Source organism: Ceratotherium simum, chromosome 1 (genome assembly GCF_057802395.1).
Source record: "Ceratotherium simum simum isolate JZ-2026a chromosome 1, ASM5780239v1, whole genome shotgun sequence".
In the NCBI taxonomy this organism is placed as follows: Eukaryota; Metazoa; Chordata; class Mammalia; order Perissodactyla; family Rhinocerotidae; genus Ceratotherium; species Ceratotherium simum.
In genome coordinates this window covers 10,314,785-10,340,083 of record NC_141900.1, presented here as the reverse complement: position 1 = coordinate 10,340,083, position 25,299 = coordinate 10,314,785, and the positions used below count along the sequence as shown (strand labels likewise).

Below are 25,299 nucleotides of genomic sequence, written 5' to 3'. Positions count from 1 at the left end.
TGCTCATCTAGAGGTAACATAATAGTCAAAACATTTGAGAAAATGGTTCATAAATGACGCATCCTTAGAGGTGACAGAGCGAAGGCAAATAGAGAGCATGAGGATGATGTGAGAATATAGCAAGGAGATATCAATAGTCAATCATGAGGGAATAGCAGGCAGAAATTGACTGTCAAACAGGATTACTTTTTTTAAGACTCAAGGATGCTTGGGCCGGCCCTGTGGCTTGGTGGTTAAGTGCGCGCGCTGCAATGCTGGCGGCCCGGGTTCGGATCCCGGGTGTGCATCGAGGCACCACTTCTCCGTCCATCCTGAGGCCGAGTCCCACATGCCGCAACTAGAAGGATGTGCAGCTATGACATACAACTATCTGCTGGGGCTTTGGGGGGAAAAATAAAATAAATAAAATCTTAAAAAAAAAAAAAAAAAAAAAAAAAAGGATGCTAAAATAAATATTGAAAGGGAGAGGGTAGAAAGTAATATGAGAGGGATGAAAAATGTAGTAAAAAAATTCAGATTAGATTCTCAAATGAAAGATGCAAAAAATCAATTTAAAAATATATAGTGTCATAAAATGGGGGAGAAGAAAGAGGAGGAGGAGGAGGAAGAAGAGGAGAGTATAAGAGAAAAATGGAATCATTTTGTCACAACATTATTTTAAACACTTTGAACACATTTAGTGGCCCCCAAGATGTCCACATTTGAATTCCTGGAAAGTGTGAATATGTTAGGTTGCATGGCAAAAGGGAATTTGCAGATATGAATGAATTAAGGATCTTGGGGAGATTATGCTGGATTATCTGGGTGAATCCAGTGGAATCACAAGGGTCTTTAAAAGTGAAAGAGGGAGGCACGAGTGTCAACGTCAGAGTGATGGCAGCATGAGAAAGACTTGACCACCCAATACTGGCTTTGAAGATGGAGGAAGGGTCCATGAACCAAGGAATGCAGGCAGAATCTAGGAGCTAGAAAAGACAAGGAGATGGATTCTCTGCTACAGCCTCCAAGAGGGACACAGCCCTGCTGATACCTTGTTTTTTAGCCCAGTGAAACCCATTTTGGATTTCTGACCTCCAGAACTATAAGACAATACATCTGTGTTGTTTTAACACTCCAAGTTTGTGGTAATTTGTTATAGCAGCCAGAGGAAACTAGTAAAAATACCATTATGAAGTTGACATTATATTCTCATTACATATGAGAAAACTAACTCCTAAATAGGCCAGGCTATTTGATCCAAGTTACACTTGGGTCAGAGTTGGGGCTGAAATGCTGATCTTTCCTCCTCTACAGTCTAATCTAGTGCCATTATTTCAAACTGCCACTTAATTCTAAACATAGAAATGAAATAATTAAGAAATGACACAATTAAAAAAATGAGCATCTTGAGATAACTGATAATAGTTTAATGATTTTTCTTACCAACTATGAGCATGTATGTGTTTGTATGCATTCATGCACAATTAAAATGATTAGACTGAAGCAGCTCTGATGCCCTGGGGGCATAGTAAGCAAACCAAAATCTAAGCCCGTAAATGACAAAATTGAAACCTAAGGACAACCAATCACAAACAGCCAACTAGGCTTTAAGCTATAGCCAATCAATACTTTCCTTATTTTGCTTCCACCTCTTCTCTACAAACATCTCTCCCCAAACTCTTAACCATTTCTGGTTTGGCTCTGTCCAATTTGATTTAATTTTTGCTCAAACTCTTACAATTTTTAATATGCCTCCGTTTATCTTTAACAGGTTTCAGTGTTTTAGTGAGGCTGTGCCTGTGGGCTGTGCCCTTTACCAATGCTTTCAGTCTCCCTCTTAGGTAAGACAGTAAGCCCAGGGGGCAGGAGGTGAGTATTTTCCTTCCCCATGTTAAAGGCTGCGGGGAGTTTGATTTAGATATTCGCTTCTTCCATGTCAATTAGGTTCTGGTAAATAGTTTCTTTTGAGGGCAGCCCTTTGTTTAGGAGAATTGAGCGCTCTGGGAACTTTTCAAAATGATTATTTTTATCCTTTTCCTGCTGGAAGCACAAGCACAAGAGGATTTTTCTGCAATCTTCACCCTGAGAAACTGGTAGGGCTCCTGGTATTAAAGCTCTCAAAAGTGTGAAGGTCCTGAAGGCTGGGCCCTCCTGGTGTTTTTGACTTTCAAGCTAGTTTGCACCGAGCCTCCAGCAATTCCTCAGTCATACTGGAGGTTCCCACCAGTCCTGGCTCCATCAGCAGGCTTCTGGTCCCAGTGAGCTGTGATTCTTAGTATCGTCTGACTCTCCAGTTTTTAGAGCGGAGATTTGTCCTGTGACCTCAATTCTCTGAGGGATCTAAGAAGAGTTGTTGATTTTTAGTTTGTTCCATTTTTTCCTTGTTGTGAGGACAGGAATGATGACTGTCAAGCTCTTTTCATGTTGGACCAGAAAATGGAAGTCTGCTGTATCTTTTTGACATGACTCTATTTGATCATCTCCTTGCTTTACCATCATCTTCTATGTGTCTTGCTCAGTCTAAGCATCAAACATTATCTAAGATCTCTTTATTTTTTTGAAAAGCTTCTGCCTTGGGGTTCTTTTATTTTTGTTCCTTTCAAAATAATTACAAGCAAATGTATAGTAGTTGGGCTAGGTGGTAAAAAATAATGTCATAAAAGGTATTTACTCAGTGTTTCTCTCCCTATAAGATCTATGAAATTTTTTTTATTATTGCATAAATTTGACATATAACATTGTGTAAGTTTTAGGTGTACAGCATGTTACTTTGATACATTTATATTTTGTAATATGATTGCTGATTTAGCAATATTTATCAGATTTCATAATTATAGTACAATATCATTGTCTATATTCAGTATATTGTGCATTAGATCTCTATGGCTTATTTATTACTTGCTACAAGTTTGTACCTTTAAACACCATCACTCTTATCCTTCCTCCCATGCCCATTCTCTGATCATCACCACTTTAGTCTATTTATTTTACAGGTTTAGCCTTTTTAGATTCCACATATAAGTGATATCCTGCTGTATAGTTATGAGTTGCTTAACGATAGGGATAGGTTCTGAGAAATGCATCATTAGGCGATTTCCTCTATGTGTGAACATCATAGACTGTTATGATGTTCATAGACTGTTATACAAACCTAGATGGTATAGCCTACCACACACCCATGCTAGAGGGTACCAATTTTATGGGACCACTGTCATATACACAGTCCGTCATTGACCAAAATGGCATTATGTGGTGCATGACTATACTTTATTTTCTCTGACTTATCTTACTTAGCATAATGTCCTCAAGATCCATCCATGTTGTCCCAAATCTCATGGCTCCTTTCTCATGGCTGAATAATATTCCATTGTGTTTATGAACCACATCATTTTTATCCATTCATCCATTGATAGGCAGTTGGGTTGTTTTCATATCTTGGTTGTTGTGAATAATGCTACAATAAACATGGGAGTACATATATCTCGTTGAAATCCTGTTTTCATTTCCATTAGGTACCCAGAATTGGAATTGCTGGATGGTATGGTAGATCTATTTTTAATTTTTTGAGGAATATCCACATTGTTTTTCATAGTGGTTGTGTCACCAACTAGGTGCCCTGAGAAACTCAAGTGTGGGTTTGAAGCATTTAACTGTTTTTCCAAGTTGTTTTTTTCCTCTTGTATGTTAGGGAGATGCAACCACCAACCACCCTGAAACTGACCAAGCCTCACCACAAGAGCTACGCCCATGACCTTTGCCTTATTTTTAATGCTAAGATCTCTCCAGGAGGAGCTTAGGCCTCATTACCGTAACCTGCAGTGTATGTGGAAGCATGTTTTCCATCTGAGCCTGTGCGAGTGAATATCTGCCTCTCCCTTTTGAATATTCATTCCCCATCTAAAATAAAAGGTCCTGCTTCCCTTTGTTTGAGGATGCCATGATTTCGAAAATGATTCCTCATTGTCTCCTATTTGCTGCAAATACATTTTACTTTGTGAGACAACTTCCACTGGTGTGGAGTCTTATTTAACTCACCAGGAGGTGAGCCCACTTGGTTCAGTAACAGTTGGACTGATTTACATTCCCACCAACAGTGTATAAGTGTTCCCTTTTCACCATATCCTCACCAGAACCTCTTATCTCTTGTCTTTTTGATAATAGCCATTCTAGCAGGTGTGAGGTCATTTTGGTTTTCATTTGCATTTCCCTGATGACTAGTGATGTTGAACATCTTTTCATGTTTCTGTTGGCCATTTTGATATCCTCTTTGGCAAAGTATCTGTTGAGTTCTTTTGCCCATTTTTTACTTATATTGTTTGTTTTATTTTTCTTACTAAGTTGACTGAATTCTTTATATATTTTTCATATTAACCTTTTATCCGATATAAGGTTTGCAAAATTTTCCCCCATTCTATAGGTTGTCTTTTCATTTTGTTAACTGTTTCTTTTGCTGTGCAGAAGCTTTCCTGTTTGATGTAGTCCTATTTGTTGATTTTTACTTTTGTCGTTTGTGCTTTTGGTATCATGTTCAAAATCTTGCAAAGATCAATATTGATGAGCTTCTTCCCTACATTTTCTTCTAGATGTTTTATGGCATCAGGTCTTATGTTTAAGTCTTTGCTCCATTTTGAGTTAATTTTTGTGAGTGATGTGAGATATGGGTCCCATTTTATTATTCTGCATGTGTTTCTCAAGTTTTCCCAGCACCATTTGTTGAAGAGACTATTCTTTCCCCATTGGGTATTCGTGGCTCCCTTGTCAAATATGAGGTGACTGGGACTTAATTCTGGGCTTTCTATTCTGTTCCATTAGTCAATGTATCTATTTTTTTTGCCAGTACTATACTGTTTTTATTACTGTGGCTTTGTAGTATAGTCTGAAATCTGGAAATATGATACCTCCAGCTTTGTTCTTTTTCTCAGAATTGCTTTGGCTATTCAGGGCCTTTTGTGATTCCATATAAATTTTAAGATTGTTTCTTCTATTTCTAGGAAGAATGACTTTGGTATTTTGATGAAGATTGCACTGAATCTGCAGATGGCTTTGGGTAGTAAGGCCATTTTAACTATATTAATTCTTCTGACCCATGAACCCAGGATATCTTTCCATTTGTTTGTGTTTTCTTCAATTTCTTTCATCAAAGTTTTATTGTTTTCATTGTATAGATGTTTCACTTCCTTGGTTAAATTTATTCCCAAGTATTTTATTGTTTTTGACGCTATTGTGAATTGTATAGTTTTCTTTATTTCTTTTACAGATGCTTTATCATTAGTGTAAAGGAATACAATTGATTTTTCTATGTTGATGTTGTGTCCTGCCACTCTACTAAAATCCTTGATTAATTCCAACAGTTTTTTGACTGACCTTGTGGGATTTTCTTTATATAGGATCATATCATCAGCAAATAGCAACAATTTTATTTCTTCCTTTCAGATTCTGATGCCTTTTATTTCTTTTTCTTGCTTAACTGCCCTATCTAGGACTTCCAGTATTATACTTAATAGAAGTGGTGAGAGTGGGCATCCTTGTCTTGTTCCTGATCTTAGAGAAAACACTTTTAATTTTTCTCCAATGAGTATAATGTTAGCTGTGGTTTTATTGTATATGGCCTTTATTATGTTGAGGTATGTTTCATCTATACCAATCTGTTAAGGGTTTTTGTCGTGAAAGGATATTATATTTTGACAAATGCCTTTTCTGTGTCTGTTGAGATGATCACGTGATTTTTACCTTTTATTTTATTGATGTGATATATTACATTTATTGATTTGCATATGTTGCATCCTTGCATCCCAGGGATAAATCCCACTTGGTTATGATTTGGGGTTTTCATGAGCTTTTGAATTCAGTTTGCTAATATTTTATTGAGGATTTTTGCATATATCTTCATCAGGGATATTGGTTTATAGTTTTCTTTTCTTGTGGTATCCTATCTGGTTTTGGTAACAAAGTAATGCTGGCTTTGTAGAATGAATTTGGAAGTGTTCCGTCCTCGTTGTTATTTTGGAAATGTTTAAGGAGAATTAGTGTTATTCTTCTTTACATGTTTGATAGAATTCTCCAGTGAAGCTGTCTGGTTCTGGAGTTTTCTGTGTTGGGAGTTTCTTGAGTACTGATTCAATCTCTTTATTCATTATTGGTCTCTTCAGATTTTCTATTTCTTCAAGATTCAGTATTGTTAGGTTGTGTGTTTATAGTAATATATTTATTTATTCTAAGTTATGTAATTTGTTGGCATATAATTGTTCATAATAGTCTCTTATGAATCTCTGTATTTCTGTAGTAGCAGTTGTAATGTTTCCTCTTTCTTTTCTAATTTTATTTATTTGAATCTTCTCTCTTTTTTTCTTAGTCTAGCTAAAGGTTTGTCAATTTTGTTTATTTTTTTGAAGAAATAGCTGTTAGTCTCTTTGATCCTTTCTATTGTTTTTCTGGTCTCTGTTTCACTGATTTCTACTCCAATATTTATCATTTTCTTCCTTCCAGATTAAGCAGAAGGAAGATGCTTAATTTGAGCTGAATTTATTCTTCTTTATCTAGTTCCTTGAAGTATAGAGATAGGTTGTTTGAGATCTTTCTAATTTCTTAATATATGCATTTATTGCTATAGACTTTCCTCTCAGAATTGCTTTTGCTGTGTCCCACAATATTTGGTATGTTGTATTTCCATTTTCATTTGCTTAGAGGTAATTTTTCATTTCCTTTTTGACTTCTTTGACCCAACTGTTGTTTAAAAGTGTGTTATTTAGTTTCCACATATTAATTTCCACATTCTACAAGATCTCACTTTCCTCTTGTTGATTTCTAGTTTCATACCACTGTGGTCAGAGAAGATAATTGGTATGATTTCAATCTTCTTAAATTTGGTAAAATTTGTTTTGTGTCCTATCATATGATCTATCCTAGAGAACTTTCCATGTGCATTTGAGAAGAATGCATATTCTGCTGCTATTGGGTGAAATGTTCTTTATATGTCTATTAAGTCCATTTGTTTTAAAGTGTGGTTCAATCCCAATGTTTTCTTTTTGATTTTCTGTCTGCATGATCTACCCATTAATTATAATGGGGTATTGAAGTCCTGTACTATTATTGTCTTGTCTATTTCTCCTTTAAGATCTGTTATTATTTGCTTAATATATTTTGGTGCTCAAGTGCTGGGAGCATATACATTTACAATTGTTATATCTTCTTGATGTACTGACCCCTTTATTATTATATAATGACCTTCTTTGTCTCTTGTTACCCTTTTTGGCTTGAAATCTATTTTGCCTGATCTAAGTATGACTATGCCTGTGTTCTTTTGGATTCCGTTTATTTGGAGTCTCACCCATCCTTTCACTTTGAGCTTATGTGTGTCTTTGGAGCTGAGATGAGGCTCCAGTATGCATATAGTTGGGTCTTGTTTTTTAATCTATCCATCCACTCTGTGCTTTTTGATTGGCGAGTTCAATCCATTTACATTTAGGGTGATTACTGATATGTAAGGATTTACTACTTCTATTTTATCTTTTGCCTTCTGGTTATTTTGTCTTTCCATTGTTTCTTGTTTCTTCTGTTTCTGTCTTCCTTTGTAAGTCAGTGGTTTTCCATAATGATTTGCTCTGTCTCTCCTTTCTTTATGTTTCATGTCTCTACTTGAGACTTTTGCTGTGGTTACCACAAGGTTTACAAAAGACGTTTCATAGATAAAATAGTCTTTTTTCTGCCGATAATAATTTATCTTCATTTGCCTATAAGGCTTCCCTCCTTTTACTCTTCCCCTTTAAAAATATATATATATATGTTTTTGCTGAGGAAGATCACCTCTGAGCTAACATCTGTGCCATTCTTCCTCTATTTTTTATGTGGGATGCTGCCACAGCATGTCCTGATGAGTGGTGTGTAGGTCTGTGCCTGGGATCCACACCTGCAAACCCGGGGCTGCCAAAGCAGAGCATGCAAACTTAATCACTATGCCACGGGGCCAGCCCCCCCTTTTCTATCACAAATTATCTCTTTTTATGCTTTGATTTTGTTACCACATTGTGGTAGCTATAGTTATTTTTAATGCTCTTTTTCTTTAACCTTTATGTTATAATTTAGAGTTTAATATACTATTCTAAAAAGAGTTACAGTTATCTAACTCTGACTATTTATCACCTTAATCAGAGTTTTGTGTACTTTTGTCTTTTTGTTTCAGTTGAAGAGCTTCTTTCAGCATTTCTTGTAGGACAAGTCTAGTGGTGGTGAACTCCCTCGGCTTTTGTTTGTCTTGGAAAGCCTTTATTTCTCCTTTGTATCAGATGCATAACTTGCTGGATAGAATACTCTTAACTGACAGTTTTTATCCTCAATATTTTGACTATATCATTCTACTCCCTCCGGGTCTGTAGAGTTTCTGCTGAGAAATCTGCTGACCACCTAATGGGGGGTCCTTTGTAGGTTACTGTCTTTTTTCCCCTGGCTGTCTTTAAAATTTTTTCTTTATCAATGACTTTTGACAATTTTAATATAATGCGTCTTGAAGAAGGTCTTTTTGCATTGAGATAATAAGGTATTCTATTAGCTCCATGGACTTGTATTTCTAGTTCCTTCCCCAGGTTTCAGAAGTTCTCAGCTATTTTTTCTTCAAATAAGCTCTTTCCGTTTCTCCCTCTCTTCTCCCTTTGGAATACCTATTATTCTTATGTTGACTTTTCCAATGAAATCTGATAGCTCTCATAGGGTTTCTTCACTTTTTAAAAATCTTAGTACTTTCTCCTATTCCACCTGAATTATTTCTAGATTCCTATCTTTCAGCTCACTAATTCTCTCTTCCATCCGACCTACTCTATTTCCAATGCATTCTTCATCTCATTTATTGAATTCTTCAGCTCCAGAATTTCTGTTTGGTTCTTTTTTTAGAATTTTCATCTCTTTGGTAAAGTATTCCTTTTCATTAATTTTATCCCTGAGGTCATTGTACTGCATTCCTAAGTTCATTGGAGCTCATTGAATTAACTTCATAACAGCTATTTTGAATTCTTTATCAGTTGGATTACAATATTCTGTCTTTGGGTTCAGTTGCTGGAAAATTATCTTTTCTGTGATACTGTATTACAGTGATTTTCCGTGGCGTTTGATGAAAAGTGATTTTGCATTTGAAGTAGTGAACACCTTTCTTATTTAGGCAAGGCTTTGTTTACTTTGATTCTAACAGTTCAACAAGTTGGTAATTAGGGGTCTTCTTTTTGTTTTTCAGAAGGTGGTGGTATAGCACAAATTTTTGGTTTCTTTGACCAGAGCTAACTCACCGCTAAGTTTGGGAATGGGAACACATATTAAAAAGAAAAATATGGCATAAAAAAGGGTGGTGGCAGAGTGGAGGGAGATGTGTACATAGCCCTTGGGGCTTTGGGCCCACTACCCAGTAGAGGGACCCTCGAGTGGGGGAATCCCAGAAATGTGTGGACCAGAATCCCAGTGCAGACAACAGGAGAAACTTTACTTCAGCTCTCTTTGTCTGCCTACTTCCCTTTCCTTTCCCTCTCCGCAGTCACTGTGGTCTTTCCTCAGAGAGAGCAATGGTTCCCTCCAACTGCAGAACGCACAGTGGGCAAACTCCCACTCACTGCCTTCACTCTTTACCTCCTCCGCTAGAAATATTGTTCTGTCCTCCTGTCAACCTGCTGCTGCCTTCTCTACTGCCACCTTCTCTGCCACCATGTCTGTTGCCTCCAACCCTACTGTCAGTCCTTTCACTCCACTGCCTCTTCCATGCCAATCCACCCATTTTTGGGTGCATAGATGTATGGATCTCTTGAATGAAGTGCTGTGCAGAGGCATTTTGTTTTTGGTCATGGATGTCTAATTAGTTGTTCATTGAAGGGGAGAGAAAAAAGAAATGACTCACACTTCCATGACGCTGATGTCACTGCAAGATCTCTTTTTATTGGGGTTGATACTGAAAACCATACTCAGGGTATTAAAGGTGTTTATTGCTATGAAGTTGTTATTTCTTCTAGGCCCTTTCAGGTCGTAGAGCTAGATAAGTATATTATTTTGAAAGAAAAAATAAATTTGAGTTTGTATCAATATTTTGATGCAAATTTAAGATTATAGGAAATTTACTTAATTGCCTTGGTTTATATTTTTTGTCTCTTTTCTCTTGCCACTAAAAGTCTTTCTTCCTAATAATGTTAAGACATTTCTTATTGATTCCACACACATATTTAACACAGTCATGCATTGCTTAATGATGGGGGTACATTTTGAGAAATGTATCATTAAGTGATTTTATTGTTATGTAAGCATCACAGAGTGTAATTACACAACTGAAATGGTGTATCCTATTACACACCTGCACTCTATGGTACAGCCTATTGCTCTTAGGCTACAAACATGTACAGCATATTACTGTACTGAATACTGTAGGCAGCTGTAAGGCAATGGTAAGAATTTGTGTATCTAAACATATCTAAACATAAAAAGGTACAGTAAAAATATGCTATAAAAGATAAGAAAATGGTATATCTGTATAGGGCACTTACCAGGTATGGAGCTTGCAGGACTGGAAGTTGCTCTGGGTGAGTCAGTGAGTGAGAGGTGAGTGAATATGAAAGCCTCGGACATTACTGTAACTACTGAAAACTTTATAAACACTGTACACTGAGGCTACCCTAAATTTATTAAAAAAAATTTTCAATAATAAATTAACATTAGCTTACTGTAACTTTTTTACTTTATAAACTTTTTAATTTTTATTAATTTTTTCTCTTTTATAATAACAGCTTAAAACATAAACACATTTACAGCTGTGCAAAAATATTTTCTTTCTTTATATTCTTATTCTATAAGCTTTTTTCTATTAAATTTTTTTTTTTTTTTTTTTACTTTTTAAACTTTATTGTTGGAAACTAAAACACAAACACACACATTAGCCTAGGCCTAGACAGGGTCAGGATCATCAATATCACTGTCTTCCGCCACCACATGTTGTCTCACTGGAAAGTCTTCAGGGACAGTAATATGCATGGAGTGGTCCTCTCCTATGATGGTAAAGCTTTCCTCTATAATATCTTTTGAAGGACCAGCCTGATGCTCTTTTTGAGGAGGTGTCACTCTTTTCAGAAATATGTCCACAGTGATTTGCTTGGTTTGTTCCTTTTTTTCATCATAGATTTGCTTGTAAGCTGATAATGCATCATGAATGCTTCTCTCCATTAATAAAAACCTTTTGGTGTTGGGGTCCATATTTTCAAAGTTTTTAAGGAGCTTGTTGAGGTTTGTAAAAGCTTCTGCTAAACTCTTCACTGTGAATTTTCTTGAGGGTTCTTCTTTTTTTTCTATTACACTTCCCTTTTCTCTTTCTTCTTCTTTAGCTGTGTGTTCTGTTCCAGTTCCAGCAACTCCTCATTAGTCAGTTCCTCAGCAACCCCCTCTGGGAGCTCCTCAACGTCATGCTCATCCACACTAATATTCAAGTTGTTTGCCATCTCAACCACAGCCTTTTTGATTTTTGCAACCTCCTCATCCTTGGCAAATCTCTTGAAGTCACGGAACAAATTTCTTGAGTGTCTTCTTCCAGAGGTCATTCATAAACTCCTTGGTGATGCTACCCTAAGCCCAAGCAAGGTTCTTGATGTAGTCATAGATGTTGTAATTCTTCCAGAATTGCATCAATGTCTTCTCAGTGTCTTCCTCAGTAGCAGCAATAGCCTGGGCAAAAGGCCTCCTCAGGTAGTAGGCCTTAAAAGCTGCTATAACTCCTCTTGGTCTTTTGGTTGGATCAAAGAGGTGGTGTTTTTAAGCTTCTAAAAAATCATTAATAATAATTTTCTTGTGTAACACTATAAAATACATAAATGAAAAACTAACAATATACAGAGAACCTCAGGGAAAAATAATAGATATGGAATTCTTTAACACTACTTTCATTTCTTGACAAATTATTTAGGCAATAATAAACAAGCAAACTTGAGTGAATAATATAATTAATAAGTAGGAGGATGAAGTGGGTAGGGAAAATGAGAAGGGAAAGCATAGAGAAATGAGAAAAGAGAAAAAGAGAAACTGTTAAGACATGGATTATGCAATTAGACTGCATGGGTACAAATGTTACCTCATCACTGACTAGCTGTGTGACCTTGGGCGTCATTGATCATGTTTATGCCTTGGTTTCCTGGTCTTTTAAATGATAATGATAAAAAGTAGCTGCCTTATGAGTTGTTTTGAAGATGAAATGAATTAATAAATGTAATGTTCTTTGGAAAATAGTAAGTATGCAATATACTTTATATACATATACATATACTACAATATGCTATATATATATACCATAGAGAGCACAATAGGCCTTTTTTTTTAACTTGATGTAGTTTTACTTATGTCCATTTTTATATTACAAACTTGTGTTCTATTTTAATGGGCATTATGTCTTCCTTTATCTCACCCAAAATATACTTATTCTAAAGTCATAAGATTCCATAAAATTAATTTCATTTGAAATGCATTCATGTTTCATTGATTCATTCTGTTGGTCACCTTTCTTATCATTAGATTGCATCAAACATTTTGTTTTTGTGGCTTACAGACCTATTTTGAGTGTCTGGTTTTAAAATGTCTTGAATTTCTTCTCTTTTGGTTCACCCCACTCCATGCTTATGTCTTCCTAATTGTGTTTTCCCAGCCTCTTCCACTTGGAGCACCAGGTCCCAGTCTAACTATGTTTTTAAAAGGCAGGTGAGAGGTTTTGCCCTGTGCAGATCCAGTCACAGAGCCAGCTGGTGGCTACGTTGAATTCCTGGTGAGGAGACGCCTTCTTCCCTAGGCTCACTTTCTGAAACCTTTAGCTCCTAGTTTATATTGGACACAGGATTTTTTCCCTCTCTTTTTGAAAGCAGGCAAATAGGCAGTGGAGTGGCACATCCTAACGCTTGGTTTCATATCTTGCTTCTAGTTATTTTCTCCATCCCAGGTAGATAGTTTTGTTCCCCTGGGCTCAGAAACAAGAAGGCTCACAGCTTTAGCCCTGATGTGTGTATATCTGTTCTATTCTTGTTACTGAGCATGAGTACATCTTTTGGTTCTATTTTTATTGTTGTTGTTATTGTTTGAAGTACAGGATATGTCCACTGTGTGAACACACTCAACCATATTCACTCTTGTCCATTTCATTTTGACTTTTTTATGCACATCAAAGCTCTTCTTGCTAAGAACATTATGGCTCTCCTAACAGTGGGGTCTCATGCACATTTTCAGTTCTCATCTTACCACACACCTCAGCACTACTTGAAACAGCTAAACTGTTTCAAGTAAGAAACTTCCTGAAGTTTCATTTTCTTGGTTTACCTGATATATTGTTCTAGTTTTTTGCTTACATTTCTGGTCAGGAATTCTTAGTTGCCTTTACCCATTAATTTTCTTTACCTATCTTCTAAATGCCAAGATACTTAGCATTAAGTCTTGTGCTATATTTTCTTCCCTCTCATGGTCTATCTTGAGTAAAATATTGTGGCTATGAGTGGAAAGCTTTTAGGCAGAAAGGAATATTTTGAATTCTGACAGTCACAGGTTTTATGATTTTTGTTTGGCAAGTTGCTTAACTTCCTTGTGTCTCAGATTCATCACCTGTAAAATGGAATTCATAATAATATTTAGGTTAAAGGGTGTTTTCAGCATTAATTGAGGTAACACATGTCAAGCACTCAGCACAGTGCCTTAGTACTTATTAAATTTTAGTAATTATTTTTATTATTCTGTGTCATCTATATACCAATAACTTCCAGATTTATAACTCCCACCTGAATTTATCATTTGAAACCTTGAATATTCTATCTCACTCCCAATTTGACATGTCCAATTGGTTCTGTAACATGCACCTCAAGCATAAGGTGTTCAGAATTGAACCTCTGATCTCTCACCCACCTACTCCCCTTTCACTTTTCCACCGTTTAGTAAAAGTCAGCCAGTGTTAAAATCCAAAAGAGAGATTCTTCACAATATTTTTTTTCTTCAGGCCTAGTTCACTCCATCACTAGGTCCTGCCAGTTCTATTTACATTGTTTTAATGAGGTCATTCATATTTTTACTCCCACATCTACAATCCAAATCTGCATCTTCTTCTAATTTAATGACTTTAACAATGGACTCAGTTGCCTCCCACCTCCAGTTCATTCTCTACCCAGCAGTAGAGTGATCATTTTACAAGTTAATGAGTATAAATAAAAGGTGACATCTATATTGGTTTAATATATACTATTTCAGAAGTTATTTCCATTAACTGTTTTTGAGACTCCAATGCAAATAAGCAGAGTTTTCAATGTACAGAAAATTCCCCAAATATCACATCAAAGCAGGCTTTTTGTTAGCTTAGAGAGAGCAACCTGAGATTAGAAAATATTCTTTTCAAATAAATAAATAGCAAGTATAATGGAGGCATTTAAAAACATGCTGGGTACAATGGAAAACAAATATAATAGATATTAGATTGAAAAACTCATATATAAAAATAAAGAAATAAATATGATGAACAAATAGACAAGTCATTGGAAAAATGACCAAGAGCTTCACAATAGCCATGATAGATTTTCCAGGGTTAGAAAGATGATATTAGGTGGAAGATAATCAGAAGTTTAGGAAATAGAAGAAAACAGCACTAAATCAAAGAAAGAAGAAAGAGTTAAGACTCCATAATTCTAAAAAACTTCACCAATGGGCACTTAATACATTTAAAGAGACACAGACCTTCTATACATCTTTGTACCTTAGTGAGAGCTGAGCCAGGAAACTGATAAGGAAATTATCTCTCAAAATGTATGCCTTAGCTGAAATAATAAGTAAATAATAAACATGAGAGATAAATTATGTGATAATGTACTTAAAAAACCTTTGATTGTAAGAATCAGAATTTCCTGAAGAAAAGCATTCATGAAAAAATTGTTTGATCTATTTTGAAATCTTAGTGATACCAACATCAAAAACTTGACTACAAGGAAAGGTGTTGTAGGCATTCATTCAACATTGCAGGGCTACTGACAGGATTTTAAAATTCATTACATATTGTTCCAGGATGATGAGCATGAATATATTGTAGTGGAGAAAACATAATAACAATCTAATAAGTAAATAGTTTAAGAAGGCTGAATTAAAGAATGTGCACTTTAAAAAAATACCAGAAACCTATCCTTAATTTTAGATAATAGGATTCTAAACAATATTATTAAAAGTGGAACTTTTATGTATGTTTTCACTCTATTTCCAGAATTCATTGAACATGTGTTCAAGAGGTTGAACATATGTATGTGTGTTTATTGAAGTATGTAAAATTAAAATAGCACTTTTCTCTGTGTAAATGTGTTCAGTTATGCAATAAATCAAAAGTATAGCCTAGAACTCATTTCCTTTCCTCATAAAGCCTGATGGGAAAACAGGGACTACAAAGCAAAGGATCACATTTTCTTCCTACTATAACAGATGGATGCTCATTTGCAGAACAATGTGTTCTGAATAGATATAAGAAAATTTTAGGAAATGCTAAAAGATTGGTGTGAATTTTCAGATTTCTCTTCTCCATATCTAATTAGAAGCGCATTTATCTGATGAACAAACAATTGCTGTCTGGATATAATTATAGAGTACCCATGAACCCTTGATTTAGTCTTCTTGGTAAAATTTTTAAGCAAAATAAGGATATAATGTAATTAACTACACAGAATAGTGCAGTCATCCTTTCCTATTTTCAAAAGAGTGGGGCTGACATATAATAATAGTTCCAGGAAAACAAAGTCTAAGAATGAACTACGGCTCGAGAAAAAATTAAGGGGAATAAAATCTCCTTTTAGTTTTGATCTGCATTAGAAATGATAATACCCTAAGAAAAGAGTAAGCATGGAATTCAACATGTATTTTTCTTCTTTCTCTGTAAAGTAGAGTAACCTTAAAAATAAAAGGTATAGAATTGCCAGTTTCCTGTCTAGCATGTAAGGCATCTGGAAGTCACCATTCAGTCCTAATAAGTGAGAAGCTGTATGAATGCAAAAATCAAGTGTTCTTCTTGGATCCACAAGAGAAGTGAGGTCACAGGGCAAATCACTGCCCCTTAAATTGGAGAGGTAGATGGGCATATACACAGAACAACAACTTACCAGAGCAGAAACTCACAAGCAGATACTTCCACAGGAACCAGTACTAGGTAGAAAAACTGAAATCATTATTGACTAATTGCTGGAGGCTCAGTGTGGAAAAGTCTGAGCATTAATGACTCCAGGAGAACCCATTCTTTTGCTAGTTTTACCTCCAGGAGCTGGACCAGGTTTTCACAAGAAATATCAAAGAAAGATTCTATAGTGCTTCTGGCAGGGCATAGCATAAGGAGTCACTTTGAAATACGCCAGAGCATTCTGTTCTTCTTAACAAAGTCTGCCATCAGGAGGATCTATTTAATAAGAGCCTAACCTGCTGGGGTTTTATCAGAGCCTAACTGACTTGGGGGAAGGGAAATAGCTAACTCTAGCCCACTTTAGCCACCCTGCCCCACCTAAGCGGGGAAAATCTAAGAAACACTTGTGAAGTTTGCAGTCAAGAGGCACAGGCTCACCAAAAGATGAGACCTAATTATAGAATATAGAAAGCTTCTCCTCCCCTCACACCTTATCATCACATTACTAAAGTCTTTTGTATAGCAATCCTTTTGCCTATTACATTATGTCTAATCATCAAGAAAAAATTACAAGACACACTAAAAGGCAAAAAAGACAGTTTGAAGAGACAGAGCAAGCATCAAAACCAGACTCAGATATGGCAGGGATTTTGGAATTCTCAGAATGAAAATTGAAAACAACTATGATTAATATGCTAACTAATGAGTAAAGTAGACAGCATGCAAGCACAGATGGACAATGTAAGCAGAGAGATGGAAATCTTTAAGAAAGAACCAAAAAGAAATGCTAGAGATGAAAAATACTGTAACAGAAATGAAGAAAGCCTTTAGTGGGCTTATTAGTAGACTGGTCATGGCTGAGGAAAGAATCTCTGAGCTTGAGGATATCTCAATAGGAACTCCAAAACTAAAAAGAAAAAAAGAGTAAAAAAGTAAAAATAGAACAGAATATCCAAGAACTATGAGACAGCTAAAAAAGATATAACATACACGTAATGGGAGTGCTAGCTAGAAAAGAAAGAGAGAAAAAAACAGAAAAAATATTTGAAACAATAATGACTGAGAATCTCTCCCAAATTAATGTCAGACACAAAACCACAGATCTGTGAGTCTCAGAGAACATTCAATAGGAAAAATGACAAAAATACTACACCTAGTCATACTGTCTTCCAACTACGCAAAATCAAAGATAAAGAAAAAATCTTGAAAGAACTCAGTTTTTTTTTTTTAAAAAACCTTACCCATAGAAAAGCAAAGATAAGAATTACCTCTGACTTATCATCAAAAATCATATGAGCCAGAGGAGAGTGGAGTGAAATATTTTAAGTGTTGAGAGAAAAAAATCCACCAACCTAGAATTAGGTACCTTGTGAAATTATCCTTCAAAAGTAAAGGAGAAATAAAAACTTTATCAGACAAACAAATTTGAGGGAACCTGCTACCAGTAGACCTGTCTTAAAAGAAATGTTAAAAGAATTTCTTCAAAGAGAAGGAAGTCACAAACTTAGATCTATATAAAGAAAGAAAGATCACCAGGGAAGGAATAAGTGAATGTAAAATAAAAATCTAAGGGTCTGGATTCTAACTCTTCTGTCTCTGGGAGGTGGCAGTGCTGGCATTTATTTTCCTTATTTTTACTTTATCTAACAGATTATAGTTTGTTGAAAATAACATCAACAGTGTTTTTAGCTACATATGTGTGTATATATACACAAACATATGTGTATATATTACTTATGTATTGTATATATTATATATATATGCTTATGTATAAGTAGAATGAATGACAGCAATAATACAAGGGACGAGAGGGAGGAATTAGGATTGTTTTATTATTATAATGTACTTGCACTTCCAGTGAAGTGGTACAGTGTTATTTGAAAGTGAGCTTGGTTTTGTTGTAAATGTAAACTGCAACTACTAAAAAAGTAAAAGAAGAATCATAATTGAGAAGAACGACATCAGCAAGATGGCAGAATAGGAGGCTCTGGACTCTCCCTCCCTGCACAACACACGAATTCAACAGCTACACACAGATCAATTTCCTTTGTGAGAAATCCAAAAATTGGCTGAAAAACTCCTGCACACCAGGCAAGTGAGAAACTACCCCCATTGAAACATGTAGGAATAGCTGAGACACACTTTTGCCATAAACCCCACTCCCTGCACAGCACCATAAAATTGGGAGGGAGCTCCCAACTCTCAGCTTCTCCTGAATAACAGAGAGTTTGGATCACACATCTAGCACCCCAATTTTTCCAGCTGCTTTCCTAGGGACTTGCTCCTAACTCACCTTTCTCTGGAAGCTGGTGGGCCTGGCATGCTAGTCCCTTGGGGACTACAGAAAACAATGTGGCAGTTTTGAACAGAGATGTGGGCGCTTCCCATGGCTCATTCCCCTGGCTTAGGATAGAATGATCAGATGATACAGGCCAGCTCCTAGATTTTCCATGGAAAGAGTTAGACTGCACGTCTAGCACCCTGACTTCTTTGGCTGCTTCCTGATGGTCTGAATTCTAACTCCCTTGTCTCTGGGAGGTGGCAATGCCAGCATTCACTAGTCCCCTGGGGGTTATAGAGAATAAAGCAGTGATTTTGAAAGGGTGTGTTGGCACTTTCCGTGGCTTCTCTATAGGCTTGTTCCAGCAATGAACCAAGCCTCCAGGTTCTCTCTGGAAGGAATTGATCTGCATGTCTAGCTCCCCAACTTTTCCAGCTGCTACCTGAGGTTCTGACATTGGACTTGTGTATAAGACCTTATGCTACCTGGCATTCATTAGGCTCCTGGAGGCTACAGAGAGCAAAACAATGGTTGGAAGCAGCATGAGGTTAGAAAAAGCATGAAGACATTTTCTACAACTCCTCTTCTTAGACACGTGCAGAAACAGTGGGTGATAAACTCTGGCTCTCAGTTTCTTGCTGAGGAGAGAAGGATTGAGTCACATGGCTAGTGCCTCTATTTTTCCAGTTGTTACTCAAGGGACTGGTTTCTACTCAAGGCACAGCAGTTTGGATTAGCACTAAGATTTGAGAGACACCCAGAATCTCTGACAGGGATGATTGGTGAGGGTCTTCTCATGTATGAGGCCAGGCTGTGAAGACTGGGATAAAAGACTCCCTTATCTAATGCACAGACACCAACACAGAGAATTAAGAAAAATGAAGAAACAAGTAAATGTGTCCCAAATAAAAAAACAAGATAAATCTCCAGAAATCAACCCTAATGAAATGGAAAAATGTGATTTACCCAATGGAGATTTCAAAACAATGGTCATAAACATGCTATTCGAGATTAGGAGAACAATGCATGAATAAAGTGAACACTTCAACAAAGAGATAGAAAAAAGTGTCAAACAGAATTTATAGAGCTGAAGAATACAATGACTGAACTGAAAAATTCAATAGAAGAGTTTAACAGTAGACCAGATCAAGTATAAAAAAGGATCAGCAAACTCAAAGTCAAGTAACTGGAAATCATCCAGTCAAAGGAGGATTAAAAAAAAAAGAAAAGAAAAAGAGTGACGATAGTTTAAGAGACTTATAGGACACCATCAAGTAGACCAACATATGCATTATGGGAGTCCCAGAAGGAGAAGTGAGAAAGAAAGGAGCAGAAAGCTTATTCAAAGAGATAATGACTGAAAACTCCACAAATCTGGGCAAAGAAATAGACATCCAGATCCAGGAAGCTCAAAGAACACACAAAAAAAATGACTCTGGAGAGACCCACAGTGTGAGACACATTATAAAGAAATTGTCAAAATTCAAAGAGAAAGAGAATTTTGGAAACAGCAAGAGAAAAGCAACTTGTCATGTACAAGGGAACCCCTTTAAGACTATCAGTAGAATTTCGGTGGAAGCTTTGCAGGCCAGAAGGGAGTGGGATGATATATTCAAAATGTTGAAAGAAAAATACTGCCAACCAAGAATACTATACCTGGCAAAAACATCCTTCAAAAATGAAGGAGAGATAAAGACTTTCTCAAACAAATAAAAACTGAAGGAGTTCATTTACCACTAGACCACCCTTACCAGAAACGCTCAAGGAAGTTCCTTAAGTTGAAGCAAAAGGAAGCTAAGCAGCAACATAATAGTATAAGAAAGTATGAAACTCACTGGTAAAGGTAAATATATAGACAAATACAGAATATTGTTACCATAATCGTGGTGTGTAAATCACCTTTAATTCTAGGATAAAAGTTAAAAGACAAAAGTTTTCAAAATAACTATAACTAAAATTATGTTAATGGATACACAGTATAAATTAGATGTAAATTGTGACATCAATAACATATAATACGGAGCAGGAAAGGTAATAAAAGTGTAGAGTTTTTATATGAAAGCTAACTTGTTATCAACTTAAAATAGACTATTATAACTATAAGATGTTTTATATAAGCTCTAGGGTAACCACAAAGAACATACCTATAGAAGTTTCACAGAAGAAAAACATAAAATAATCAAAGTTTATTATTGCAATAAACAATGAAACACATAGGAAGACAGCAAGAGAATAAATGAAGGCAAAAGAACTATGACTAGCAGAAAATGGTTAATAAAATGGCAACAGTAGGGGCCGGCCCGGTGGCACAAGCGGTTAAGTGCATGCACTCTACTGCAGCGGCCCTGGGTTCAAAGGTTCGGATCCTGGGTGTGCATCAATGCACCGCTTGTTAAGCCATACTGTGGTGGCGTCCCATATAAAGTAGAGGAAGATGGCCACATGTGTTAGCTCAGGGCCAGTCTTCCTCAAGAAAAAAGGAGAGAATTGGCATCAGATGTTAGCTCAGGGCTAGTCCTCCTCACAAAATAAATAAATAAATAAATAAAATAAAATGGCAATAGTAAATCCTTATCTATCGGTAATTACTTTAAATGTAAATGGATTATACTCTCCAATCAAAAAGCATAGAGTGACTGAATGGAAAAAAAATCAAGGTCCAACTGTATGCTGTCTATAAGAAACTCATTTTAGATATAAGGTCACACATAGGCTAAAAGTGAAGAGATGGAAAAAGATATTCCCTGCAAATGGTAATTAAATGAAAGCACAGGTGACTATATTTATACCAGACAAAGTAGAATTTAAGTCAAAAACTTTCTCTAAAGACAAAGAAGATCATTATATAATGATAAAAGTTTCAATTCAGTAAGAAAATATAACAGTTGCAAAGAGATATGCATTCTACATCAAAGAACCTAAATATATAAAGCAAACATCGACAGGTTTGAAGGAAGAAATTGGTAGCAATATGATAATAGTAGGAGACTTTAATACCCCTCTTACAATAATGGACAAATCATCAAGAAAGAAAATTGAAAGAAAACAGCAGACTTGAACTGCACTGTAGACCAAATGGTGCTAACAGACATATAAAAAACATTTCACCCAGCAGCAGCAGAATACACATTCTTCTCAAGTGCACGTGGAACATCCTTCAGGATAGATCAATTGTTAGGTCACAAAACAAGTCTTAACAAATTTACAAAGATCAAAATCATACCAAATATCTTTTCTGATCACAATGGATTGAAACTAGAAATAAATATCAATGAAAAAAATGGGAAAATTCACAAATATGTGAAAACTAAGCAAGACAATCTTGAACACCCATTGAGTCAAAGAGGAAATCAAAAGCCAATTTAAAAAATATCTTGAAACAAATGAAAATGAAAACATCACATAACAACATTTATGGGATGTAGCAAAAGCAGCAGCAAGAGGGAAGTTTATAGCAATATATTTCCACATTAGGAAAGAAGAAAAATCTCAAATCAACTACCTAACTTTCCACATTAGTGAACTAGAAAAACAAGAACAAACTCAGCCCAACATTAGAAGAAGGAAGGAAATAATAAAGATTGGAACAAAAATAAATGAAACAGAGAATAGAAAAACAATAGGAAAATGAACACAATTTAGAATTGTTTTTTCAGAAAGGTAAACAAAATTGATAAACTCTTAGCAAGACTAAAAAAAAAGATATCATTCAAATAAATAAAATCAGAAATCAAAGAGGAGACACTATAATGGATGTCTCGGAAATAAAAAGGATCATAAGGAAATATTACGAACAATTATACACCAACAAATTGAATATTGGATAGCCCAGAAGAAATGGATAAATTCCTATAAATATACAACCTGCTAAGAATAAATCAAGAAGAAATAGAAAGTCTGAAAAAAACAAATAGCAAATAAAGACATTGAATAAATAATTAAAAAGCTCCCGCTAAGGAAAAGGCTAGGATCAGATGGCTTCACAGGTTAATTCCAAGAAACATGTAAAGAAAAATTGATGCCAATCCTTCTCAAACCATTCCAAAAAATTAAACAGGAGGGAATATTTCCAAATATTTCAAAATATTTCCAAAAATGTTCTTAGTTCTTATTCCCAATTATTTGAGAATTAATATGCATATCCTCAATTCAAAATATTCCTTTTGCATTTTCCTTTGAACTATGCTAAATCCATAGTGTATTGCGTATACATTTTCCAAGAAAACATTGATATCTACCTAATTTTTAATGCAGGAATTTGGAAGTCATCTTTAGTCTTCCCTTTTCATTCCTCCACACTCTGTCAAGTACTACGTATCGTCAAATCTCCCCACCACGTTTTGTACCTATGGTCTTCCTGCACCCGTCTCACCCAGACCTGCTCCCTATGGCCCCTGCCTCACGCCAGCCCCCAGCCCCCAGCCTAGACTATTGCCACTGAGTCGAACTAGTGCTCATGCCCTGTGCCGAATGTGTGGTCTGTCACATTCTAGCCACATGATTCCAGAGACATCTTAAAGAGATCAAATCTGAAGTTTTGAGTTGCTTTGGACTCAAATTCAGACCTTTATGATTCTAAACGTAGTTCTTACATATTTAAAGTTCTACTATGCTTTGGCTTTTAAATTTTATGTCATGTGCTATAGAGACATGTAAAGGATTCTTTTTTTGTGGGGAAGACTGGCTCTGAGCTAACATCCATTGCCAATTCTCCTCTTTTTGCTGAGGGAGATTAGCCCTGACCTAGCATCTGTGCCCATCTTCCTCTGTGTTTTATGTAGGATGCTGCCACAGCATGGCCCAACAAGGAGTGTGTAGGTCTGCACACGGGATGCGAACCTGTGAACCTCGGGCTGCAGAAGTGGAGCGTGCGAACACAAACACTATGCCACCAGGCCAGCCCCATAAAGGATTTTTATTTTCATTTTATTTACTGAAAAAAAATACATGCTTGCTTTAAAAAGTTCAAACAATACATTTTTTTTTTTCTGTACAATAATCTGGGGAGTTCTTTTCTTTTTCATGTGGTAACATTGGTTTACAACGTTATGTAACTTTCAGGTGTACATCATTATATTTCAAATTCTATGTAGATTACCTCATGTTCACCACCCAAAAACTAATTACAATCCATCACCACACACATGTGCCTAATCACCCCTTTTTCCCTCCTCCCTCCCCCTTCCCCTCTGGTAACTACCAATCCAATCTCTGTTTCTATGTGTTTGTTTGTTGTTGTTTTTATCTTCCATTTATGAGTGAGATCATACAGTATTTGATTTTCTCCCTCTGACTTATTTCATTTAGAATAATACCCTCAAGGTCCATTTAGAATAATACCCTCAAGTTCCATTTAGAATAATACCCTCAAGGTCCATTTACATTGTCACAAATGGCCAGATTTCATAGTTTTTTTATGGCTGAGTAGTATTCCATTGTGTATATACACCACATCTTCTTCATCCATTTGTCCCTTGATGGGCACCTAGGTTGCTTCCAAGTCTTGGATATTGTGAATAACGCTGCAATGAACACAGGGGTGCATGTATTTTTACGCATTCATGTTTTCATGTTCTTTGGATAAATACCCAGCAGTGGAATAGCTGGATCATATGGTAGTTCTATTCTTAATTTTTTGAGGAATCTCCATATTGTTTTCCATAGTGGTTGCACCAGTTTGCACTCCCACAAGTAGGTGTAAGAGAGTTTCCTTCTCTCCACATCCTCTCTAACACTTGTTTCCTGTCTTGTTAATTATAGGCATTCTGACGGGAGTGAGGTGATATCTTATTGTAGTTTTGATTTGCATTTCCCTGATAGTTAATGATGTCGAACATATTTTCATGTGCTATTGGTCATCTGTATATCTTCCTTGGAGAAATATCTGTTCAGATCTTTTGCCCATTTTTTAATTGTGTTGTTTGATTTTTGTTGTTGAGATGTATGAGTTCCTTACATATTTTGGATATTAACCCCTTATTAGATATATGGCTTGCAAATACTTTCTCCTAACTGTTAGGTTGTTTTTTCATTTTTTTTTTTTTTTGTGAGGAAGATCAGCCCTGAGCTAACATCCATGTTAATCCTCCTCTTTTTGCTGAGGAAGACCGGCTCTGAGCTAACATCTATTGCGAATCCTCCTCCTTTTTTTTCCCCCAAAGCTCCAGTAGACAGTTGTGTGTCATAGTTGCACATCTTTCTAGTTGCTGTATGTGGGATGTGGCCTCTGCATGGCCGGAGAGGCAGTGCGTCGGTGTGCACTGGGGATCCAAACCCAGGCCGCCAGTAGCGGAGTGTGTGCACTTAACCTCTAAGCCACGGGGTCGGCCCCTGTCTTTTCGTTTTGTTGATGGTTTCATTTGCTGTGCAGAAGCTTTTTAATTTGATGTAGTCCATTTATTTATTTTTTCTATTGTTTCTCTTGCCCAGTCAGACACGGTACTTGAAAATATGCTGTTAAGACCGATGTTGAAGAGCATACTGCTCATGTTTTCTTCTAGAAGTTTCATGGTTTCAGGTCTTACATTCAAGTCTTTAACCCAGTTTGAGTTAATTTTTGTGTGTGGTGTAATATAATGGTCTACTTTCTTTCTTTTGCATGTTGCTGTCCAGTTTTCCCAACACCATTTATTGAAGAGATTTTCCTTTCTCCATTGTATGTTCTTGGCTCCTTTCTCAAAAATTAGCTGTCCGTAGATATGTGGGTTTATTTCTGGTCTCTCATTCTGTTCCATTGATCTGTGAGTCTGTTCCTGTGCCAGTACCATGCTGTTTTGGTTACTATGCCTTTGCAGTATAGTTTGAAATGAGGGAGTGTGATACCGCCAGCTTTTTTTTTTTTTTCTTGGAATTTCTGTGGCTATTCGGGGTCTTTTGTTCCATATAAATTTTAGGAATCTTTGTTCCTAAAATTTGAAAAATG

General features: G+C 36.1%; 1 pseudogene; it reads left to right on the top strand.

Annotated features, from left to right (window-relative positions):
• LOC106803109 (uncharacterized) overlaps positions 1-25,299 on the top strand; it is a 39,104-nt pseudogene that overhangs the window by 4,585 nt on the left and 9,220 nt on the right.